This window comes from Sinocyclocheilus anshuiensis, unplaced genomic scaffold (genome assembly GCF_001515605.1).
Source record: "Sinocyclocheilus anshuiensis isolate Anshui unplaced genomic scaffold, SAMN03320099.WGS_v1.1 scaffold846, whole genome shotgun sequence".
Taxonomy (NCBI): domain Eukaryota; kingdom Metazoa; phylum Chordata; class Actinopteri; order Cypriniformes; family Cyprinidae; genus Sinocyclocheilus; species Sinocyclocheilus anshuiensis.
Genome location: NW_015540906.1, coordinates 28,282 through 50,752, shown reverse-complemented (window position 1 = coordinate 50,752; position 22,471 = coordinate 28,282). Strand labels below are relative to the sequence as shown.

At 37.0% G+C, this 22,471-nt stretch overlaps 3 pseudogenes; 1 reads left to right on the top strand and 2 right to left on the bottom strand.

Moving 5' to 3' along the window:
• The window catches only part of LOC107689145 (sterol-4-alpha-carboxylate 3-dehydrogenase, decarboxylating-like), a 14,740-nt pseudogene extending 7,086 nt beyond the window's left edge, over positions 1–7,654 (bottom strand).
• Positions 7,655–10,335: 2,681 nt separating this feature from the next.
• LOC107689144 (caltractin-like) lies at positions 10,336–12,076 on the top strand (annotated as a pseudogene).
• Positions 12,077–13,387: 1,311 nt separating this feature from the next.
• Positions 13,388–22,471, bottom strand: part of LOC107689134 (acidic repeat-containing protein-like) — an 11,483-nt pseudogene continuing 2,399 nt past the window's right edge.

Below are 22,471 nucleotides of genomic sequence, written 5' to 3'. Positions count from 1 at the left end.
CCATTACATTACACATTTTAGGTAATGTAATCAGACTACTTTTTGATTACTTTTAGATTACTTTTGACCTACCTCGTTTATCACATTGATTTAAATTAGTGCTGTCAAACGATCAATCGCATCCAAAATACAAATTTTTGTTTACATGACATGTGAGTGGACTGTTTCTATTTATTATGTTTATATAAATACACACACATGCATGTATATTTTTAAGAAGTGTTATGTTTATATATTTTTATATAATATAAATTATATGAATATATTAAATATATACACATGTAAATATTTTCAAAATACATACATAATAAATAAACACAGTACACACGCATATATTATGTGAACAAAAACTTTTATTTTGGATTCGATTAATCACGATTAATCGTTTGACAGCACTAATTTAAATATAATAATCTTGTACAATATTGATATAAACATACAAAAATTAAGAAAATCTATTCCATTCATTGTTATTAACAACATGAAGTGCATTAAACATTACATTATGTCAATGTATCCCAAACTGGGGGTCGTGAAGGAACTCCAGGGGATTTGTGAGTTAAATGAAAAGCTAATAATTAAAAATGCTACATTAAAATAAATAATTTTTAAATTAATCAAATTAAAACATGTACTAAAAAAACTGAAATATTTCCCTGCATGTCATGTGACCAATAACCAACATCAAAGAACCATGAACATGCAAATGTGATATTATTATTAAAATATTTATTTTAAAATCTCAGGGGTACTTCAAGTTAATATATTATGTGAAAGAGGATCAGATGACAAAAAAAGTTTGTGAATTTGTGCATTTTAATGTGTCTGAAAGACAAAAGCCTTCCAAAGACATACAGAGTGATAATTCAAATAAAATTAACATGTTCATCAATAGTTGATGCAATGTTGAAACACTTCTTAAACCTGGCATGATTTTTGCAAATTTGACTTTCTGAGTGTATATAAACAGTAGGCTGTTTTAGAAATGAACATTTAAAAGATGAATTAGGGAGAATCAATAATAATGTATTGCTATTGTGTAAAAAATATGTAATCATGTAATCCATAATAAAGTAACTGTAGTCTGATTATGAGTATTATTAAAATGTAATTCAATCTAATTACAAGTACTTATTTTCTGGAATCTGATTAGTATCCAGATTACATGTAATCAGTTACTACCCAGCTCTGCTTATTGGTAGTGGCAAAAGGTTCAATAAAAGTTCAACAGTACCAACAGAAATTAATGTGCCACAAATAAATAGCTTACGTGAGGGTTTTGGAGACCAATGTCTGTGACATTTAAACATTTTCAAACAGAGAAAGTGTTGCTATGTCATGGTTGCTGGCAAGGCTTGCGGCAGCATTTTGTTCAGTAATGTTCAATTAACCATTATTAATGGGTTTAGCTACTGAGGTTTGTGGATACTGACACAGTTTTGGCTGGCTTAGATGAAAAAACACTAACCCAATGTGCCAAGCTCCTATTGGCCATATGACTTCTTACAAACACTAACAGTGTCAACCAGCTCTAGAATTTTTAACATCACACTAAAACAGTTTTTTATTATTAGAATTATTTTCTAGAGCAGGTTTCAATTTTCTAATTTTCCAAGAATAATTACATGACAAAACTCAAGGTCTCTCAAAACTAAGGATGTGCTGAAAATCTGTATAAAAACTGCATAGAAACTGCATAGAAAAAGCTTTTTGGCCATTGCTGCATTTAATGAATGACTGCAAACCCCTATGAGAGATTTGAGAGTGTTGGAAATGGAAAACCAAAACTTGATGCATCATTCATGTGGGTTTTTTACACATTACACACACACACACACACACACACACACACACACAAGTGGGATCCACGAATGCACATCTAGAAACATCTCTCACTCATTCAGTTTCTCTCATACTCTTTCACACACATTCCTTGCCTGACCTCAGAGCGGAGAATCAGCCTTCAGGTGTTCAGCTGCTAAAATATGCCCATGAACTACATTCTCCACATAGGTGAAGTCCACAAGATTGGATCCATCTCTAAAGAGCAAATCAGCATTAGACAGCACAGTGGGATCCAAACATCGAAGACCACACCACAAATTTGAGATTCGATTTCTAATTTAAAGCAAGGACATACAACAAAAATGTAAAACAAACAAACAATGACGTAAAATGAATACAAAACAGGTTCGAAATGTTGCACTAGGTCACTGATGAAATTGAATTCACACAGATTGTCAAATTTTCTCGATTTCATCGAAGCACAGGATGCTTTCTGGATCCTTCTCAAAACATGCTGCAGAGCATGCTCATCAGGTTTTGTTCATGCCACCTTGAATGCACCAATCCTGCTCCTGGATGGCCACTTTCCTGCAGGATTCAGCTCTAACTTCATTAGACTTTGAATAGCTGAATGAGGCGTGTTTCACTGGGGCTAGAGCCAAGACGGCCTTCCAAGAGCAGGATTGGACAACTATGCATTGAAGCAAAAGAAGGACTGCTAGAAAAAGTACTTTTAGTCAAAACACATTTAAGAGCAAATAAACTAATCTAAGGAATCCTAGACTATTCTTGTTAAAGGGATAGTTCACCCAAAAATGAAAATTCTGTCATTAATTACTCACCCTCGTGTCGTTCCAAACCAACGTCGTGAGACCTTCGTTCATCTTCGGAACACAATGTAAGATATTTTTGATGAAATCTGAGCGCTCTCTGACCCTCCCATAGACAGCAACATAACTGAAATGTTCCCAGAACGTCCAGAAACATAGTATAAGGACATCGGTAAAATGTGATGTCCATGTGACATCAGTTGCTCAACTTCAGTTTTGTGAAGCTACGAGAATACTTTTTGTGCACAAAGAAAACAAAAATAACATAATTTATTCAACATTTCTTCTCTCCGAGTTAACGTCTTCCGCCATTTTGGAGAGTACCCTGATGCATGCGAGTGCTATCCTTTACCCAGAATGTAAACAACGCTGATTACGTTGTTTACGTTCTGGGGAAAGTGCACGCATGCGTCGTGGTACTCTCCAAAATGGCGGAAGAATATGGGATTAGATTCATTCTTGGCATTCATCCAGAAAATTGGAATATTAAAAAGGATAATCAAGTATTGATAGATATGTGCATTTTACATGGCAAAAGACTCCACAGTTTTGGCTGGCTTAGATGAAAAAACACTAACCCAATGTGCCAAGCTCCTATTGGCCATATGACTTCTTACAAACACTAACAGTGTCAACCAGCTCTAGAATTTTTAACATCACACTAAAACAGTTTTTTATTATTAGAATTATTTTCTAGAGCAGGTTTCAATTTTCTAATTTTCCAAGAATAATTACATGACAAAACTCAAGGTCTCTCAAAACTAAGGATGTGCTGAAAATCTGTATAAAAACTGCATAGAAACTGCATAGAAAAAGCTTTTTGGCCATTGCTGCATTTAATGAATGACTGCAAACCCCTATGAGAGATTTGAGAGTGTTGGAAATGGAAAACCAAAACTTGATGCATCATTCATGTGGGTTTTTTACACATTACACACACACACACACACACACACACACACACACAAGTGGGATCCACGAATGCACATCTAGAAACATCTCTCACTCATTCAGTTTCTCTCATACTCTTTCACACACATTCCTTGCCTGACCTCAGAGCGGAGAATCAGCCTTCAGGTGTTCAGCTGCTAAAATATGCCCATGAACTACATTCTCCACATAGGTGAAGTCCACAAGATTGGATCCATCTCTAAAGAGCAAATCAGCATTAGACAGCACAGTGGGATCCAAACATCGAAGACCACACCACAAATTTGAGATTCGATTTCTAATTTAAAGCAAGGACATACAACAAAAATGTAAAACAAACAAACAATGACGTAAAATGAATACAAAACAGGTTCGAAATGTTGCACTAGGTCACTGATGAAATTGAATTCACACAGATTGTCAAATTTTCTCGATTTCATCGAAGCACAGGATGCTTTCTGGATCCTTCTCAAAACATGCTGCAGAGCATGCTCATCAGGTTTTGTTCATGCCACCTTGAATGCACCAATCCTGCTCCTGGATGGCCACTTTCCTGCAGGATTCAGCTCTAACTTCATTAGACTTTGAATAGCTGAATGAGGCGTGTTTCACTGGGGCTAGAGCCAAGACGGCCTTCCAAGAGCAGGATTGGACAACTATGCATTGAAGCAAAAGAAGGACTGCTAGAAAAAGTACTTTTAGTCAAAACACATTTAAGAGCAAATAAACTAATCTAAGGAATCCTAGACTATTCTTGTTAAAGGGATAGTTCACCCAAAAATGAAAATTCTGTCATTAATTACTCACCCTCGTGTCGTTCCAAACCAACGTCGTGCACATTTTCGTCTCTACTGCGTCACTTGTGGACGTCATTACGCCAGATCTGGGTCAGCGCCGCCACACGCTCGTGTCATGGTACTGTTGTGAAAGTGCACAAAAAAGTATTCTCGTAGCTTCGTAACTTTACAGTTGAACCACTGATGTCACACGGACTACTTTGTCGATCATCTTGGTACTTTTCTGGACCTTGATCGTGGTAGTTACCTTGCTGTCTATGGGAGAGTCAGAGAGCTCTCAGATTTCATCAAAAATATCTTAAATTGTGTTCCGAAGATGAAGATGAAGACGTCTCACGGGTTTGGAACGACACGAGGGTGACAGAATTTTCATTTTTGGATGAACTATCCCTTTAAGAACCCTTGGTCATGTTGAGCGTTTTGGCAGATAGCGCCCCTTTGTGGTCGATTACCAGAGGTGCTCTCCCTTGAGTTAGCTAGCTCAGTGGTTCCCAACCCTGGTCCTGGAGGCACCCCAACACTGCACATTTTGCATGTCTCTTTTCTCTGACACACCAGTTTCAGGTCTTGGAGTCTCTACTAATGAGCTGATGACCTGAATCAGGTGTGTTTGATTAAGGAGACAAACAAAATGCGCAGTGTTGGGGTGCCTCCAGGACCAGGGTTGGGAACCACTGAGCTAGACAGTTTACCAACAGGAGTATTACCATTGAATAATGTGAGGTATGTTTCTATCAAAATGTAAAAAAAAAATAAAAAATCTGAAAAATGATATAACTTCAGCTTATAACGCTTTGATTCAACTGTACAAGCCACCCGCTCTCTCTACTGGTACCCATACGGGCCAAAACAATGAAATTTCCATAACAATAAGTGGTCGGATACGGAGCACTGCCAGATTCACATTTTCCAAAACACTGCACACTGTACACAGTACAGAAGACAGTATGACAGAGCATTTCTGTCACGCAAGCAACAAGCCCGAGAGAGGATATGAGGAGTTTTGTTGTCAAGTGTCTGTTTTAGAAATGTCCACAGTAAACTACCTTTTACAGCTATTCTTTGTTGAATCAAAGGCTGTCAGATTTAGGAACCCAAACACTCCAAAATTGAAAAAAAAAAGTGGTATCCAGATGAACTGTGCACAGTGTGCAGTGTGGATCAATGATCTCGACTGGACTGAATCACGGGCGAGGCCTTCATAAAGTGTAGTGTATGAAAACTGCATGTGAAAATACAACACAGTACAAAGGTTCATTAACAAAACAACCCATAAACAACTCTGACAAACAAACATTAATATGTGCATATTTTCTGTCAAGCATTATGACAGTATAAACATCATATGAATGACTGTTTGGAATTGTTTGAACTCGAAACACAGAAACAATGTCTGTAGTTGCCTTTCTGTTTCTGTTTCTGTGCTCCCCTTTCTTTCCACAAAAGACACATGTATTTAGCTGATCAAACACTATCTGTGCTATTGTGATGCTTCAAACACGCTTGTATCTATAAACCCATCACCCGCAGGTGGTCCGGATTCATCGCCAACACTTAAACAGTAAACTTTAGCGGAGTTTTCACAGCCAGGGTCTTATTGTTTTTAAACTAAATATATAAAGTTATAGTGTGATAAAATGTTTATTATTATAATTACTATTATCATTTAATAGATTACATCCATTTGGAAAATCACCAACTTTTTTAGATTTTTCAACTTTTTCTATTTGTTTTCTTTTATTTATTATACAATTAACAAAAAGCAAAATAGGCCTCTAACACTAGCTTGCTCTATTCTTTTTCTATTCTATCTATTATATCATTTAAGTTTTAATTTATGTTTCTACGTGTGCTGCGTTAAGCTAACTGAGCAGTGTTGGGGGTAATGCATTACAAGTAATGCGAGTTACGTAATCAGATTACTTTTTTCAAGTAACTAGTAAAGTAACGCATTACTTTTTAATTTACAAGAGAATATCTGAGTTACTTTTTCAAATAAGAAACGCAAGTTACTTTTTTTTTTCCAATTTATTGACTGACAGCTCTCCTGTCCCCATGTTGAGAGAAATCATGTTACTGTAGTTCTAAAATAAATATAAATATGCATTAATTCATCTCACTCACAAAATAAACAAAAACACAGATTCAGTATTCCTCAAAATGAATAAAAATAATGCAACTCAGAATATGACGCAAACCTGCAATAATTAAATGTTAAACAACACAAATATGCTTTATGTATTTAATCCCATTCTATTAACCAATGTCTTTGCTTCTGACCTTCGATGATCCAGTTCAACCGTACTAATAAGCACAAATTACTCTGGTGTCTTTTTTTATTGCTGAAGTGTGTTGAAATGTCTTCTTCTGCATTCTACTGTACGGACGTAAATTTTCTTTCCCTTCAGCCTGAGGCTTATTCATTTCACGTTTGGTGTGAAAAGGCTTTTATATTTGCCAAAAATAGAACTTTTTTATTTTAAAAACAAACAAGCAAGCCCTGTCCAGATTTAAAAAGTAACGCAAAAGTAACGTAGCGCATTACTTTCCATTAAAAGTAACTAAGTAACGTAATTAGTTACTTTTTTATGGAGTAATGCAATATGGTAATGCATTACTTTTAAAAGTAACTTTCCCCAACACTGTAACTGAGACTTGTCATAGCGCTTGCTGTTTTGTTGATTTTGATTGCTTCTATTTTCCTCATTTGTAAGTCACTTTTATCCAAAGCGTCTGCTAAATGACTAGATGTAATATAACATGGCTTTTCATGTCAAAAAGATTGCTGACAGTCAAGATAGCATTCCAGCAGGTAACAGTGGGCCACCTAGTGGATCAAAGGAGTCTCTGCTGCACTGTTTTAGAGCTTTGCAGCAAAGTGCCGCTGTCGCTCACCCGATGATGAACTTCATCTTTCCTCTGCGGGCTGGATCTACCAGGATGGGCACTAACAGAGGGTCCCGGGGGCCAAAGATGCCATGAGGCCGAATAGCAACAGTGAGGAAACCCTTGTCTTTACTGCAGGCCTCCAACACCAGCTGGAACAGAGATTGTTGATTGTAATGCACATCAACCAGAATTCAAGCAAAATTAACTCATGAACTATTTAGTTCTTTTGATTCATTTCAGAAGAGAGATGCAATGCTATTGATATGATTCATACCCACCTTTTCCTGTTGGATTTTAGTCTCTGTATAATAATCAACTGGATGTTTTTGCACAAGGCAAATCCTCTCTCCCATTCTTGATGTCAGTTCCTTCAAACACCACACTAGCACTGCTGGTCAATATTCATTTCTGCAAAAACCTCATGAATATCAACAACATAAAGGAATATTCTGGATTATATAATACTCTCAATTAACACAGAAAATCATTTTAAACCCCTTGTTGAACAGAGATGAAGCAGAAACCCCCTGATGAATATTGCTTAAAATTGTAACAGTGTTAAATGTAATCAAATCAATGTATGAAAATACTTTAGTATGAAGGAGCTTACATTCCAAAACCATTCAAAAGGTATTTTTACAGTACAGATGTACACTTGGGGTCTGTAAGATTTAAAAAAAAAAATGTTTTAAATATATATATTAATTTAAAAGTAGTCTCAGTAATATTGTGGCGATATTAGTACAATTTATTATTACCATTACTCCAGTCTTCAGCAGTGTTGGGGAAAGTTACTTTTAAAAGTTACAGTAGAATGCAGAAGAAGAAATTTCAACACACTTCAGCAATAAAAAAAGGACACACATGTTTGTCTGGAGTAATTTTTGCTTATTAGTACGGTTGAACTGGATCATCGAAGACATTGGTTAATAGATTGGGAGTAAATACATAAAGGATATTTGTGTTGTTTAACATTTAATTATTGCAGGTTTGCATCATATTCTGAGTTGCATTATTTTTATTCATTTTGAGGAATACTGAATCTGTGTTTTTTTTTGTGAATGAGATGAATTAATGCATATTCATATTTATTTTAGAACTACAATTACATCTAATTTCTCAACATGGGGACAGGAGAGCTGTCAGTCAATAAATTGGAAAAAAAAAGTAACTCGAGTTTCTTATTTGAAAAAGTAACTCAGATATTCTCTTGTAAATTAAAAAGTAATGCGTTACTTTACTAGTTACTTGAAAAAAGTAATCTGATTACGTAACTCGCGTTACTTGTAATGCGTTACCCCCAACACTGGTCGTCAGTGTCACATTATTCTTCAGAAATCATTCTAATATGCTGATTTGCTGCTCAAGTAACATTTCTGATTATTATCAATGTTGAAAACAGTTATGCTGCGTAATCTTTCTATCAATTTAGTCCAAAAATCCAGATCCTCCAATGACAGCACAGCGCTCGTTGCTCTGCAGATGTTCACAATATCAAAACAAGCTGAAGTTATTGCCATTGTCCCTCGCCTGGCAGAAGAACATATCTACAAAGCATGTAGAGCTTTTAACAAACACAGTTAAACACTGGTAGACATGGGGCAGAAAATACAAACATGCACAAATGACAATAAAATAGATAATAAATCAAAGTAAATGGAATGCGTTGTGACCAGTGTGCACTGCAGATATATAAATAAATGCACAGTATGGAAACAGAAATTAAAAGTGCATTAAAATGAACATGTTGTCATAATGGTAATATCCTAAATACACAATACTGCGCATGCACGTCATTCAAATCTGATTGAATCAGTGCAGGTAATAGAGGTGTTTCAGGTGTAACTACTATACTCACTGGATTAATAAACAATATTCATCTGCTTAATTAGAGTTCTTCAAAACCATGTGACTATAAACCATTCACTGCACAGCATTTTCTAAGATTTTAGTTTTTACTCTGAGCTGTTCACTGAAACCAAACTTACTTTTACGATCTAGTTACGCTCGAAGCACAATATATAAATACTTTTTTTTACTGTAAACTTTCAGTTAAGCAGCACTCACCTGTATATCTCAAACTAGAGCTACAGCTGTAATGATTATGGGCAGTGAGCGGAGAAAGCTCTGATTGGTCAAGCCAACTATCAGGACTCAACCTGACAAGTGAGTCTAACCAATGAGAGAAGGGCTACGTCAAAGAGCGCCACTGCGCGACCCAATCAGTAAAAAGAACTTCAACACAGTCACATCCCCTACATGTGATTTTTTGTTTATTTTTGGGGGATATTATAGGAAAATTTAAGGTGTACCTTTATGAGATATACAAATAACAAAACGTAAATAACAACTATGTTAAATTTGTCAATTTCATGCAAAATGATTGGTTGAATTCCAAAACCATGCTACTCTTACTATTTCTGCTATGTAAATATAAGACAGCGATATGAAGATAGCATGGTAGTGAGCTATTGCGAAGTTGTTATTATTATCTGCTGTCTGTGTAACTAGAAATATCATGACCAGCAACCAACCAAAGATGGGTGTGTGTATGTTGTAATACAGCTTTATGTTAAAAACAAAATAAATAAATAAAATAAAAATAATATATAGTCTCCATAAAGCCTCAAGTTATGGGATAAAATAGACATGAATTGGATACTACTTTATCCTCGCAGTTTGTTGTTTAAAGCAGCTTTAAAATCCGGGAAAGAATCTTTTGTACGAAATTACGAATCTTATTTTGGCGAATGGACTTGATTAATTAGATTGTCCGGAAGATGCTAACTGGGAGCGTGTTATTATATTATATTTCTGCCGATGTCTTCCTTTCAGCCAATCAGTTTGGTCTACTGACCGAGCGTCACAGAACGTAATTAATATTAGGTTCCTGTGGCTCAGTGGTAGAGCATTGCATTAGCAGCGCAGAAGGTTGTGGGTTCAATTCCCAGGGAACACACATACTGGTAAAAAAATGTATAGCCTGAATGCACTGTAAGTCGCTTTGGATAAAAGCGTCTGCTAAATGCATAAATAAATAATATTCATAAGCAAAGCCTACGCCATAGTATTATTCTTCACTCGCTGGTCTACTCCCGGTTAAGATGGAGAATCACGACAAATGCTACAATGTCGTGATTTGTGCTTTGTTTACCTTTTTTTATTTATTTTTTTATTCAGAATGCTGTCAAACTCTTTTAGCGAACGTTTAATTGTTATTACATTGAAAATATCCCCTTCAGGTTTGTGTTATCATGTGTTAAAGGGATAGTTCACCAAAAAATAAAAATTCTGTCATCATTTACTCACCCTCAAGTAGTTCCAAACCCGTATAAATTTCTTTGTTCTGCCGAACAGAAAGGGAGATATTTTGAAGAAAGTTTGTAACCAGGCTGTTTTGGGGCACCATTGACTTCCATAGTAGGAGAAAAAAATACTATGGAAGTCAATGGTGCCCCAGAACTGCTCTGTTTCCCACATTCTTCAGAATATCTTCCTTTGTGTTCTGCAGAACAAAGACATTCATACAGGTTTGAAACTACTTGAGGGTGAGTAAATGATGACAGAATTTTCATTTTTGGGTGAACTATCCCTTTAATGCTATAGCGGTATTTCCTTCTCATAGGATAAATTGTCACCAGGGCATTTAGGAGTGAATTTACAACCACGGCTAAATAAATGCTAGTGTTATTTAAAAGCAGAATATTACTCCAGCTTGGCTTAATATATTACGCGCACTGTCTAATTTATGTTTGCATTATGTCTTGTGTTCTTTATTTAAATTGTAATGTCCACTGCACTGGCCTGGTCTTGTTTTAATAAAGGTTCTATTCTATTCTATTCTGTATAACACAGGCCACTAGTCCCAAAAGACCATCACTGGGGGCAGTAGTAGCCCCTCGTAAAAAAAGCCAATCCAAAACCTGAGCTGACAGAGGAGCAAAGGCAGGAGATCCGAGAGGCGTTTGAGCTCTTTGACACGGATGGCTCTGGTCATATTGAGGTGAAGGAGTTAAAGGTGAGGTATAATGCCATGAACACAGCTTCAGCAGTTTACATGCTGCCACTGTCGGCCATGCAGTAGCCTACAGAGGGGTCTAAACCCCCCCAATAGAGTCTTTTATACTTGGAATGTTTTAGGATTTTGAAAAAAAAGAACAAGGAAACCATATGACCTGCTGAAATGAAGGCAAAATCGAATCAGACTTTTGGACTGCATATTTTCATATCTGTTTGTGTTTATGATGTGCATATGTCAAACTTTCTGAGGAGTTCTGCTGCAGGTGGCCATGAGAGCGCTGGGGTTTGAGCCTAAAAAGGAGGAAATCAAGAAAATGATTGCAGAGGTTGATAAGGATGCTACTGGAAAGATCTCTTTCAGTGATTTTATGACAGTGATGACCCAAAAAATGGTAAGAATGAACTCCAAAGATATATATTTGTTGAATAACAAAATGGAGTTATTCCAGCCTTATTACCTAGTCTTATTACTGTCTGGAAATCTTAAGGCTGAAAAGGACTCCAAGGAAGAAATTCTTAAAGCTTTTCGGCTGTTCGACAATGCCGAGACTGGAAAAATATCTTTCCGGAATCTAAAGAGAGTGGCCAAAGAGCTCAGGGAAAACCTCACAGATGAGGAGCTGCAGGTACAAGAATAATAACAAAACCTGCTCGTGATCGGTGATAGACGATGGATTTCTCTTTATAAAGATCACATTCGTTTTTCCATGTATGGCTGTCTTTAGGAAATGATTGATGAAGCAGACAGAGATGGTGATGGAGAAGCTAACCAGCAGGAATTTCTTCGCATCATGAAGAAAACAAGTTTGTACTGAATGTTATCAGAAGCACGTGTGCAATATACATTTCTATGTAAACATTTTCAAGTTTTTTTTTTTTTATGATTTTGCCGTTTTATGCACCGTACCATTCCAAGACCTTGATGCCTGTCAAGGCCATCGGTGGTTTCAGATCCGTGTGGGTTTGCCAAAGAGCAAAACGTCAGTTGTTTACACACTATATTCTCAAGTCTTATCAGTCAAAACATAAACAGTAGCATATTACACAGGTTTGTAGTTAATGCATCATATATAGTATATGGTATGCACGGAGATATTTTGTGAATTTATCATAACATGGGTAAATCTCACTTAGAAAGCAAATGTTTTAGGCCCATATTTAAAAAAAAAAAAGAAGCATATTTTTTAGATTGTCACATTATTTTCATGACAACTCATTTTCATGGACCCCTGATAAAAAATATAAAAACACTGCCATTAGTAAAAATAACTATTACAATAATGAGAATGTATTAAAAAATGATACTTACAAAAAACACAAAAGTAAAACCCCTGATTGCTTTCTTTCCCAGAATCACTCGTATATACTTTAGGTTTCTGCCTTATATGTTTGAGTTTTTCTGAATAGTATATCACTGATAAAATAACTGAGAGCCCAGTTGAAGTTTACGATCTCTTCTGTTGACTTTAGCATCAGTGTGCTCACTGTGCTTTCAGGGACGTCTGTACTTCAGCTTCTTTGAAAGAGATTTCTGCAGTTTTAGTGAATACAAGCACAGGATCACAGTATGTATTTTTCCTCTTTGTGTATCCTTTATGCACCATCTACCTTCAAAATTTCTTTCAGATGTTTTGTATTTAAGTACACTTGAGATGCTATTTAAGTATTATTTAAAATCAAATAAATTGTATTGAGCAGCCGTTATTGAGATGATTGGTGTTTTATTGCCTCTCTTGGTTCCCCCAGTTTAACTTGCATAATGCAAACAACCCATCCTCCTACACCACCTACGCAAAGTGAAATAAAACATTTTGGTTCAATATATGCTGGTCTTCACATTTGCTTGAGATTTATCATTAGGGGGAAATTAATACTATTATTCAGCAAGGATAGGTTTGACATGGCCACGGTAAAAACGTATGCATTGTTATAAATAAAAGTTATGTTCTTCAGTAAATGTAAATGCTTTCAATTAATTGAAAAGTCCTTTTTTTTTTTTTACTTTTTTGCTTCCACAAAAAATTATGAAGCAGCACAATGGTTTCCAACATTTATAATAATATAGTGCATTTTAGATTCAGTAACATGCACAAAATAAAGTGAAAAAAATGAAGGATTTAATAACCCAGTTGTTTATTCTGAAGGAAAAAAACAATTAAAACACAAGATTATATAACTAACCAACGGGACAAACACAAATATAAAAAAGAACACATATGCCTGCAAGAGGTTGAGCTTTAGTAAACAAACATATGAAAATGGCTCATATATCTTAAGGTTTTTATGGCCTTTAACCATAAATAAAACCACATCACAGTATAACAACAACAAAAAAATAGCGATGGGGGCCGGCATGCCCCACGAAAGTCTATTTCATTGCCAGTAAGTTGATAATGCACTTGAACAGAAACTAATGCAGTAGTCGTGATGGTTTGAGGTATTTGTGACTCAGCTCTGACTGAGACGTGTTTTGCTGGCGAAGTCGGCGCTGAGTTTGCGCATTACCTCAGCATGACTCTGGCCTGCCAGTTCCTGTCTCGCGGAGCTGTAGTTCTCCTTCACGAAGGTGGCGAAGGGCGCGGGCGCCCGTGGCTTTGAGGGAGTCAGCAAAACCAGCTGCCCAGTGCACAGAGCACACACAAACTTTGTGGTGTCCAGGGACTTAGAGTGGCGGCCGATCCTGTGAGGGATAGAAACACTGACTATTAGGGACAGGATTTGGATTTAATGTTCAAAGGTGTGGTCACATCATTGAATTACACTTTATTGTTGGAATTTCTTCCAAAATTTGTCTTGCATCTCAAAGCGTGTCTTGCATCAATTCACTTACACCAATTTAAACAAACAATAAACACACCTTAATACAAAAAAAAAATTAAATTAAAAATATACACACACAGAGTGCATTAATATAGTAGTTCTTTCTGTTGTGCTATAATAACCCCTTCAAATACAACTCATTACATACACACTTTAAAAACACTTTAAAAGAGACAGATGTAGATGTTGTGAAAGATGTTTTCTCTGTTTCGGAGGGATGAACACTTAAATTATACCATATTTATTGCATCAAAATGTGATTTTTTTTTTACTACAGGTTAGGGGTGGATCATTTTATAAATAAAATGTAATTTTATTAATCATGCAACAATACATATTACTGTTATAGTTTTCGTTAATAATCATTGCGATATAGATGATAACTTTGTCTAGTGCTCTTATGAATGTTTTTAGCATGATTTGTGAAAGCAGTGTTGCCAGATATTGCTATTAATACAAATAAAAAACGAAAAATAAATAAAAAATAAACCGAAATCTCTAATCTTTTGCAAATATAATTGCTGACCTTAAACTGCAACTTTCCACTTTATTAACTTTCTAAAGTGGCAAATTAAATGGAAAACACAAGTCCATAAACGCTTATAATAGGTGGATCTGGCAATCCCTCACAATTTCATACCACGGACGCTAAACGTTCTTGCAAACGGTCTAAACTAAACTATACATGACATGCAGACATTCATATGAGGAGTTTTAAACAGCAAATTAGTCATTCAGAAAGCACATTTTATGTTTGAACGAAAAAATTTAATGGGACCCAGACCTCGGTGACCTCATAGCTGGCTTGGGTCACATGATTAAATTTTGCATGCAAAAAATGTCCATTGTCTCTACTGCCAGTAGTGTTGCGATGTATGAAGCACAGCTCACACTGAAGTCCCTTTCAAAACAAGCGGCTTTCTGTTGGTCAACGCAACAATGCGCAATCTGATTGGGAAAATCCAGACACCGTGGATATCTATTAAAATGATTGGATTTTGCCTGTAAAAATTCACCAAACACTGGTAAATGTGACTGTGTCTTAAATGTGAGCCACTGTAGCAAGCAGGACAGTCCTGCACTCACGTGTTCTTGCAGCGGTCACACTGATACTGGAACTTGTAGTTGATGTCGTAACTGTGGCAGCGGGAAACCATCGGCAGCTCAGGATGAGCCAGCATCGCTTTACGAGCATAAAGCCTCCAGAACGGCCCGTGCCCGTCACGAACGCTGTTTATTAGCCATGTGGCAGCATGACACATTTCATGGACTAACGTATCCCGTAACCGATCTGTAATTGGAAACACAGTGTTTATTGCCAAGTGTCGAGAGCTGTGGAGAATTGTAAAACCGCAATGACAATACCTGCAGAGTCGCAAACTTTGACAGACAGCTCGATGCTGGCATATGGTCTCCCAGTGCCACGCTCCTGGCCTGAGATGCAATATCCTGCCGTCTTGCGCATCTTCTTGTTCCATGTGACAGACATGTCAGCGGGAAGCTGAGGGGTTGGAATGTATATTGAATTACTTTTCTTTTGTTTGTTTTTGGCGGAAACGGGCTACCATAGAAAACAGATGGAACAACTTCAGGCTTAAGTCTGTTGGTGCGGCGAACAACTCGTTTGTTTGACTTAAAGGTCTCCTCAACATAATCTTCCTTCAAAAATATTCACTGCGAACTCTGAACTCAGTGCCCATCAAATGGCTCATTGTTTTCAGTGCCACTAGCCAGTGAAGCAGTGCTGTTTGCTTCTCACACACACACACATCAACATCATCTCTTTAGCAACTGCAATCTGCAATCAGGGTTGCCAGGTTTTCACAAGAAAGCCCACCCAATCGCTCCTCAAAACTAGCCCAATCGTGTTTCGAGGGGTTCCCAGTTAAAAATCGTGTTCCAGGGGGTAAAACACACGTTTTTTGGTGGAGTTCCCCTGCTAAAATTCGCATTCCAGGGGATAAATGTCATGTTATTGGAGTCGCTTCAACCCGCGGACATGAAAAACAACCCGCGACTGTTAAAGTTGCCCAATTCCGCGGGAAAACCGCAGACTTGGCAACACTGTCTGCAATTCAAAACTTGTCTGCTGTCATGCAGACCTTTACTTTGGTCCCTTTTTTTAAAGGCATAGTTCAACCAAAAATGAAAAATTGCTGTTTTTTCTTCAGTAAAACGGTAAAGAAGATTTTTAGATGAAACCGTGGTCCTAGGTCAGTGTTTCTCAACCCTGGTCCTGAGCGCCCCCCAACACTGCTCATTTTGTATGTCTCCCTTATCTGACACCCATTTCAGGTCCTGGAGTTTCTTCTAATGAGCTAATGAGTTGAATCAGGTGTGTTTGATTAGGAAGACACACAAAATGTGCAGGGTTGGGGGGCGCCCAGGACCAGGGTTGAGAAACACTGTCCTAGGTGATTCATAAAATGCAAGTCAGTGGCTGCATGTTTTTGAGAATAAAAAAAGCGGTAACACTTTAGTATAGTGACCAATTCTCACTATTAACTAGTTGCTTATTAGCATCCCTATTATTAACATATTGGCTGTTTATTAGTACTTATAAAGCACATGACCATATTCTACATCCCTAATCCTACCCAATATCTAAACTTAACAACTACCTTATTAACTAATAAGCAGGCACATTAGGAGTTTGAGGCAAAAGTTATAGTTAATGGTTTGTTAATAGCGAGAATTGGACCTTAAAATAAAGTGTGACCAAAAAAGCATATCAGCGAACACAATTAATACTCGTGGCTCCTGACAATATATTGTGGTCTTACGAAGCGAAACAATCAGTCTGTGCAAGAAACTGAACGTTATTTACAACATTACTACCTGTACGGCAGAGCCTCAGGCAAACGGTCCGGAGTGATGCTCCGGTTCACTAACGAGTCATTCTTTTGAACCGGTTCTTTAGTGAACTATTTGAACCAGTTCACTAAATCGGACCGAACCAGTCTGAAACGGCTCAAGCAGAACAGATCTACAAGTTACTCAATCAAAACTCACTTTGGGACGTCCGACAGTCACTCCAAATGCCTCTAAATTAGTTAATACCGGCATACATGAACGGAGGAAACACTTTGGACTTGGACCGAAGACTGATGAACCGCTGATATGAGCATGTGTGAACCGAGAGCTTGAATGATGAGGTGAAATGAACGTTTTTATGGTTTCTCATTATGTAAAAAGGTGAGCTGACAGGAGAGTTTACTCGCTTTATATGCTTTAGACATGGAAAACACTAATGTGTCACATCATTATTGGTTGCTTTAATAATATAATTGTGTGTACATGATCTCATTGCATGATTATGTAAACAAATGGGTGAATTGAACCAGTTCATTGAAACAGTTAGCAGAAAATATTACTACCTGTACGGCAGAGCCTCAGGCAAACGGTCCGGAGTGATGCTCCGGTTCACTAACGAGTCATTCTTTTGAACCGGTTCTTTAGTGAACTATTTGAACCAGTTCACTAAATCGGACCGAACCAGTCTGAAACGGCTCAAGCAGAACAGATCTACAAGTTACTCAATCAAAACTCACTTTGGGACGTCCGACAGTCACTCCAAATGCCTCTAAATTAGTTAATACCGGCATACATGAACGGAGGAAACACTTTGGACTTGGACCGAAGACTGATGAACCGCTGATATGAGCATGTGTGAACCGAGAGCTTGAATGATGAGGTGAAATGAACGTTTTTATGGTTTCTCATTATGTAAAAAGGTGAGCTGACGGAGAGTTTACTCGCTTTATATGCTTTAGACATAGAAAACACTAATGTGTCACATCATTATTGGTTGCTTTAATAATATAATTGTGTATACATGATCTCATTGCATGATTATGTAAACAAATGGGTGAATTGAACCAGTTCATTGAAACACAGTTAGCAGAAAATAATCTGAATTCCCTGTTGCTTAAGGCTCCAGATTATAGGTAAAATGTTGTAAATAATGTTCAGTTTTTTGCACAGACCAATCGTTTCGCTTCATAAGACCTCAATATATCAGCAGGAGCCACGGGGTATTCTATTAATTTTGTGTTCTTTGATATGCTCTTTTCCTTTTATTCTCACTTGCATTTTATGAATCACCAAGGACCATGATTTCAGCTAAAAATCTTCTTTACTGTTCTCCTCAAGAAAAAAATTGCCTACATTTTGGATGGCCCGAGGGTGAGAAAATTAACAGCAAATTTTCATTTCTGGGTGAACTCTCTCTTTAATGGAAGTCTACAGAATTTCTCACCTGCTCCATCATCTGCTAAATAAAAATCATACATTAAAACAAATCCTAACCCTAAATATCATTAATTGTTATAGAGATGCTCGCCTGAGCAAACACCACTAATGATTACTACAAATGGAATTGGAGGTTTCACTTGTACCTTACTGTCAAACACACTGGTGTTGTAGAGCTGGTAGAGTTTGTTAGTGAGCTCCTCTTTGTTCTGTTTGAAGCTGCGGCTGTAGGACGATCCAGGTACAGACAGAGACTGCAGGAAGCAGCCGGGAGTTTTACACACCACCAGTCTGACAAAATGAACAACGGGACATGAATGTCAAAATCCCCTGCTGACAGAATGTGTAGGGTCTTCAGAGAGGCAGCTGTGGGGTGATTCGGCTGTACCTGCTGATGGGTGGAGCTCTGGGCTCAGTGTGGCTCACTGGTCTGCTGCGGGGCGTCTGCTGCACTGGAGTGTGGGTTGTGGATGATCCTTTAACCGGTATATGGTTAGTAGCTTTCTTACCCACGGCAGATGGTGTCGACAAACAGGGAGGTCGAGGTTTGGATTCTACATGGAGAGAGAAAGTGAACGGAAAATCAGCTGTTCTTTCTGTAGTTCAGATTTGGCCACAATTTTCACCAGCCACAACAAAATTACATTACATAAACATTATATAGGCATCGAAAACTAACAAATAATTAGGATTTTCCATTAGCAAATGTATGTGGAAATTATGCAGACATAATTCAGCTCCATGACGGCTATGACCTAAAAACATACTTGCAAAATTGATGCCATATGATGATTTGTTTAGCATTTTCAATTGATGCGTCTGAGATCACCACAACTCATTCTCACAATCTGAAAACCCAAACGTGTAACCAAAACAATTGCATCTTTAAGGATCTCATTTTCATTTTAATCAGTATGGCATTTCTTCCTGTTGCTTTCCGTTAGTTTCAGCTAGTTTAGTTATTTTACGCCATAAGTTGACAGCTACATCATTACTGATTAGTAGTAGTAGTATATATTTATTTAATGCCATGTCAGCATCTTAGGCTATTTTCATGGCAAAAACAATTAAAAAAATACAAGTGTAACAAATACAATAAAAACCAACAAAAGTTATATTACACAAGATTTCTTACATTAACACATGATAAAAATTCTAAAACCTTTGCTGGCAAAATTATACTAAATAACTCTTGAAGTGAGTTCACGTCATAAGAGTTTTCTACATACATTAAAAGCTGGACAGTCCAATAAAATATGTTTGACAGAAAGGGGAATCTTGCAGAACATGCATTGAGTAGGGTCTTCACCTTTGAAGCAGAAATGCATGAGTCGGTCATCTGGTAAATACCACTTTATCAAATCTAGTTTTAAAAGATATTAAAAATCTGTTTGAAATTTCCGGATGCATTTCATGTAATTTATTATTTGTACATGTATCCCACTCTTCTTGCCACTTATTTAATATATAACGATTAATAATAGGTTTGATCTCTGAGGGAGGACATTACTGATTAAAAACAGTGTATGCACGATTATGTGTGTCAATGACGTAACAAACAACTTGTAAACGGTGTTTCTGTTCATACAGCACACAAACTTGCTGTAAAAATTTGCTTGTGAATCCTGTATATTTAGGGTAGCCAACTTGCCCACTTTTGCCACATCTAGCCCTCCAAACAAGACTGAAAGCATGCGAGCTGTACCTGGAGGTGGCCTCGGGCTTGCATGCGTACTGCCTCCTAGGTTGTGATTTTGTCTGACTCGGTCCAATAAGGACTGGAACTCCTCCTCAGAGCTGCATGTGTCCTCTGGACCGGTGTGTGTGGTCACTGCGACTGCTGGGGGGAGAGCACAAGGCTTCGCAGTCTCCTCTCTGCCTGTACTCGAGGCATGATGTTCCTCAGATGGTGGGCGGCTGTGTCTGGTCCTCCAGGTGCTTTGGATAATAATGTCACCGTCATCATCACTGTCGCTCAGGAAGACAGGAGAATCACAGAGAGATGAAGGCCGTTTCTCTGGCTTCTGAACTGATTTAGGAGTTCTAGCAGTCTTGGCTTTCCCTGTGCAGAAACAACATCACTTGCTGCATACACCTTTTCCATCAAAAAAAATAAAAATAAAAGGCACACACCTTGATCTATCAGAGCAATCAAGTGCGTTTAGTGCATTTATACTTGTATAGGAGCCTTAGGAGGTATAAATTGTTTGAAAACAGAATGCTTGTTTGGCAATGTGTGTTACAACATTCTAAAACATGTTATATTCTCATAACTTGCAGTAAACATTCCTTGCTTGCAACATTCTGTTAAACAATGGGTATAATGTCTACTTATGCATATATTAGCCTAATGTATCACTAATTTTTTAGGTCCTATAAATAATCAACATAACCTACACTTTGCTGATAAACCTGTTGTACACAATCTGCATCATGCCTTCTGCCCTCTGATTGATAGCTCATTCTTTTTATCCAGTAAAGTCTTTTTTCTGTGAAAATGATTTTTATAATGTAAATGTAAGAATAGCTTATTTTGCATGAACATGTACGGGACTGAAGCAGCTTTGGTTCTCTTGATTATCTATTTATCATTTTTAATGTAAAAAAAAAAAAACACTTTAATTTTAAATTGTATTTTTTACCATGTTAAAATGTAAATGACAACATGCTTTTAAGGAAGGTTTATTGGTCTCAAATCTTTGGTTTATTTTTCTCTCAAACATCACTGAACTGCAATGAATTGCATACGAGCCATAAAAGCCTGATGTATGAAATACAATACTTAACAAAAACACATATGCAACATACATATTTTGTGCATATGTTTTGTACAATTTTTTATACATAAGTTTGCATATGTTTTTGATGAGTATCTTATTTAATGGATACACATGAATGTGTGTCTATATACACATATCTGAAAAATCTGTGCATTGTTGACCTAAAACTAAATGATTAAAGACTAAATGATTGACAATAAATTATAATTGAAGAGTTTTAAAAGGAACACTCCACTATTTTTGAAAATAGGCTCATTTTCCAACTCCCGTAGAGTTAAACAGTTGAGTTTGACTGTTTTCAAATCCATTCAGTCGATCTCCGGGTCTGGCAGTAGCACTTTTAGCTGCACCTTAGCATAGATCATTGAATCTGATTAGACCGTTAGCATCTCGCTCAAAAATGACCAAAGAGTTTCTATATTTTTCCTATTTAAAACTTGACTCTTCTGTAGTTACATCGTGTACTAAGACCGACGGAAAATGAAAAGTTGCGATTTTCTAGGCCGATATGTCTAGGAACTATACTCTCATTCCAGCGTAATAATCAAGGAACTTTGCTGCCGTACCCTGAAAATAGTCCCCAGCACGCTTCCTGTGCAAGCAGGTGGTCATGTTGGTTATGTTGGCGGAAGTTAGCCTATTTTCAGGTGCTGCGAAAGTTCCTTGATTATTACGCCGGAATGAGAGTATAGTTCCTAGCCATATCGGCCTAGAAAATCGCAACTTTTAATTTTCCGTCGGTCTTAGTACACGATGTAACTACAGAAGAGTCAAGTTTTAAATAGGAAAAATATCGAAACTCTTTGGTCATTTTTGAGCGAGATGCTAACGGTCTAATCCGATTCAATGATCTATGCTAAGCTACAGCTAAAAGTGCAACCGCCAGACCCGGAGATCGGCTGAATGGATTCGAAAACGGTAAAACTCAACTGTTTAACTCTAGGGGAGTTGGAAAATGAGCCTATTTTCAAAAATAGTGGAGTGTTCCTTTAAGTATTGAACTGATTTTGAAATAGGCTACAAAGTCTCCCACACACTCTTATTTGTAAAAAAACATCTTGTTTTATACCCCTAAAAGGGCAACGTAACCCTCTGATATACAAACATTTACAGATTACGAAAAAAATACAAATTAAATTCAGAAAATTTCAACATAAACATAAGCTAAGGCTTAACAACTTTTTAAACATGCAAGTCCCCTCCAAACATTGTAAATGTATGAAATACATCAACTTCTATATGAGGGTGAGTATTTTCCCACTACAGGTGGTCATGATGTTTTTAAATGCTGCCTGTGAGCTAAACAATCAACAATCAATCAATTATAATAAATAATGCAATTCTCAAAAAAAAAAAAAAAAAAAAGAAA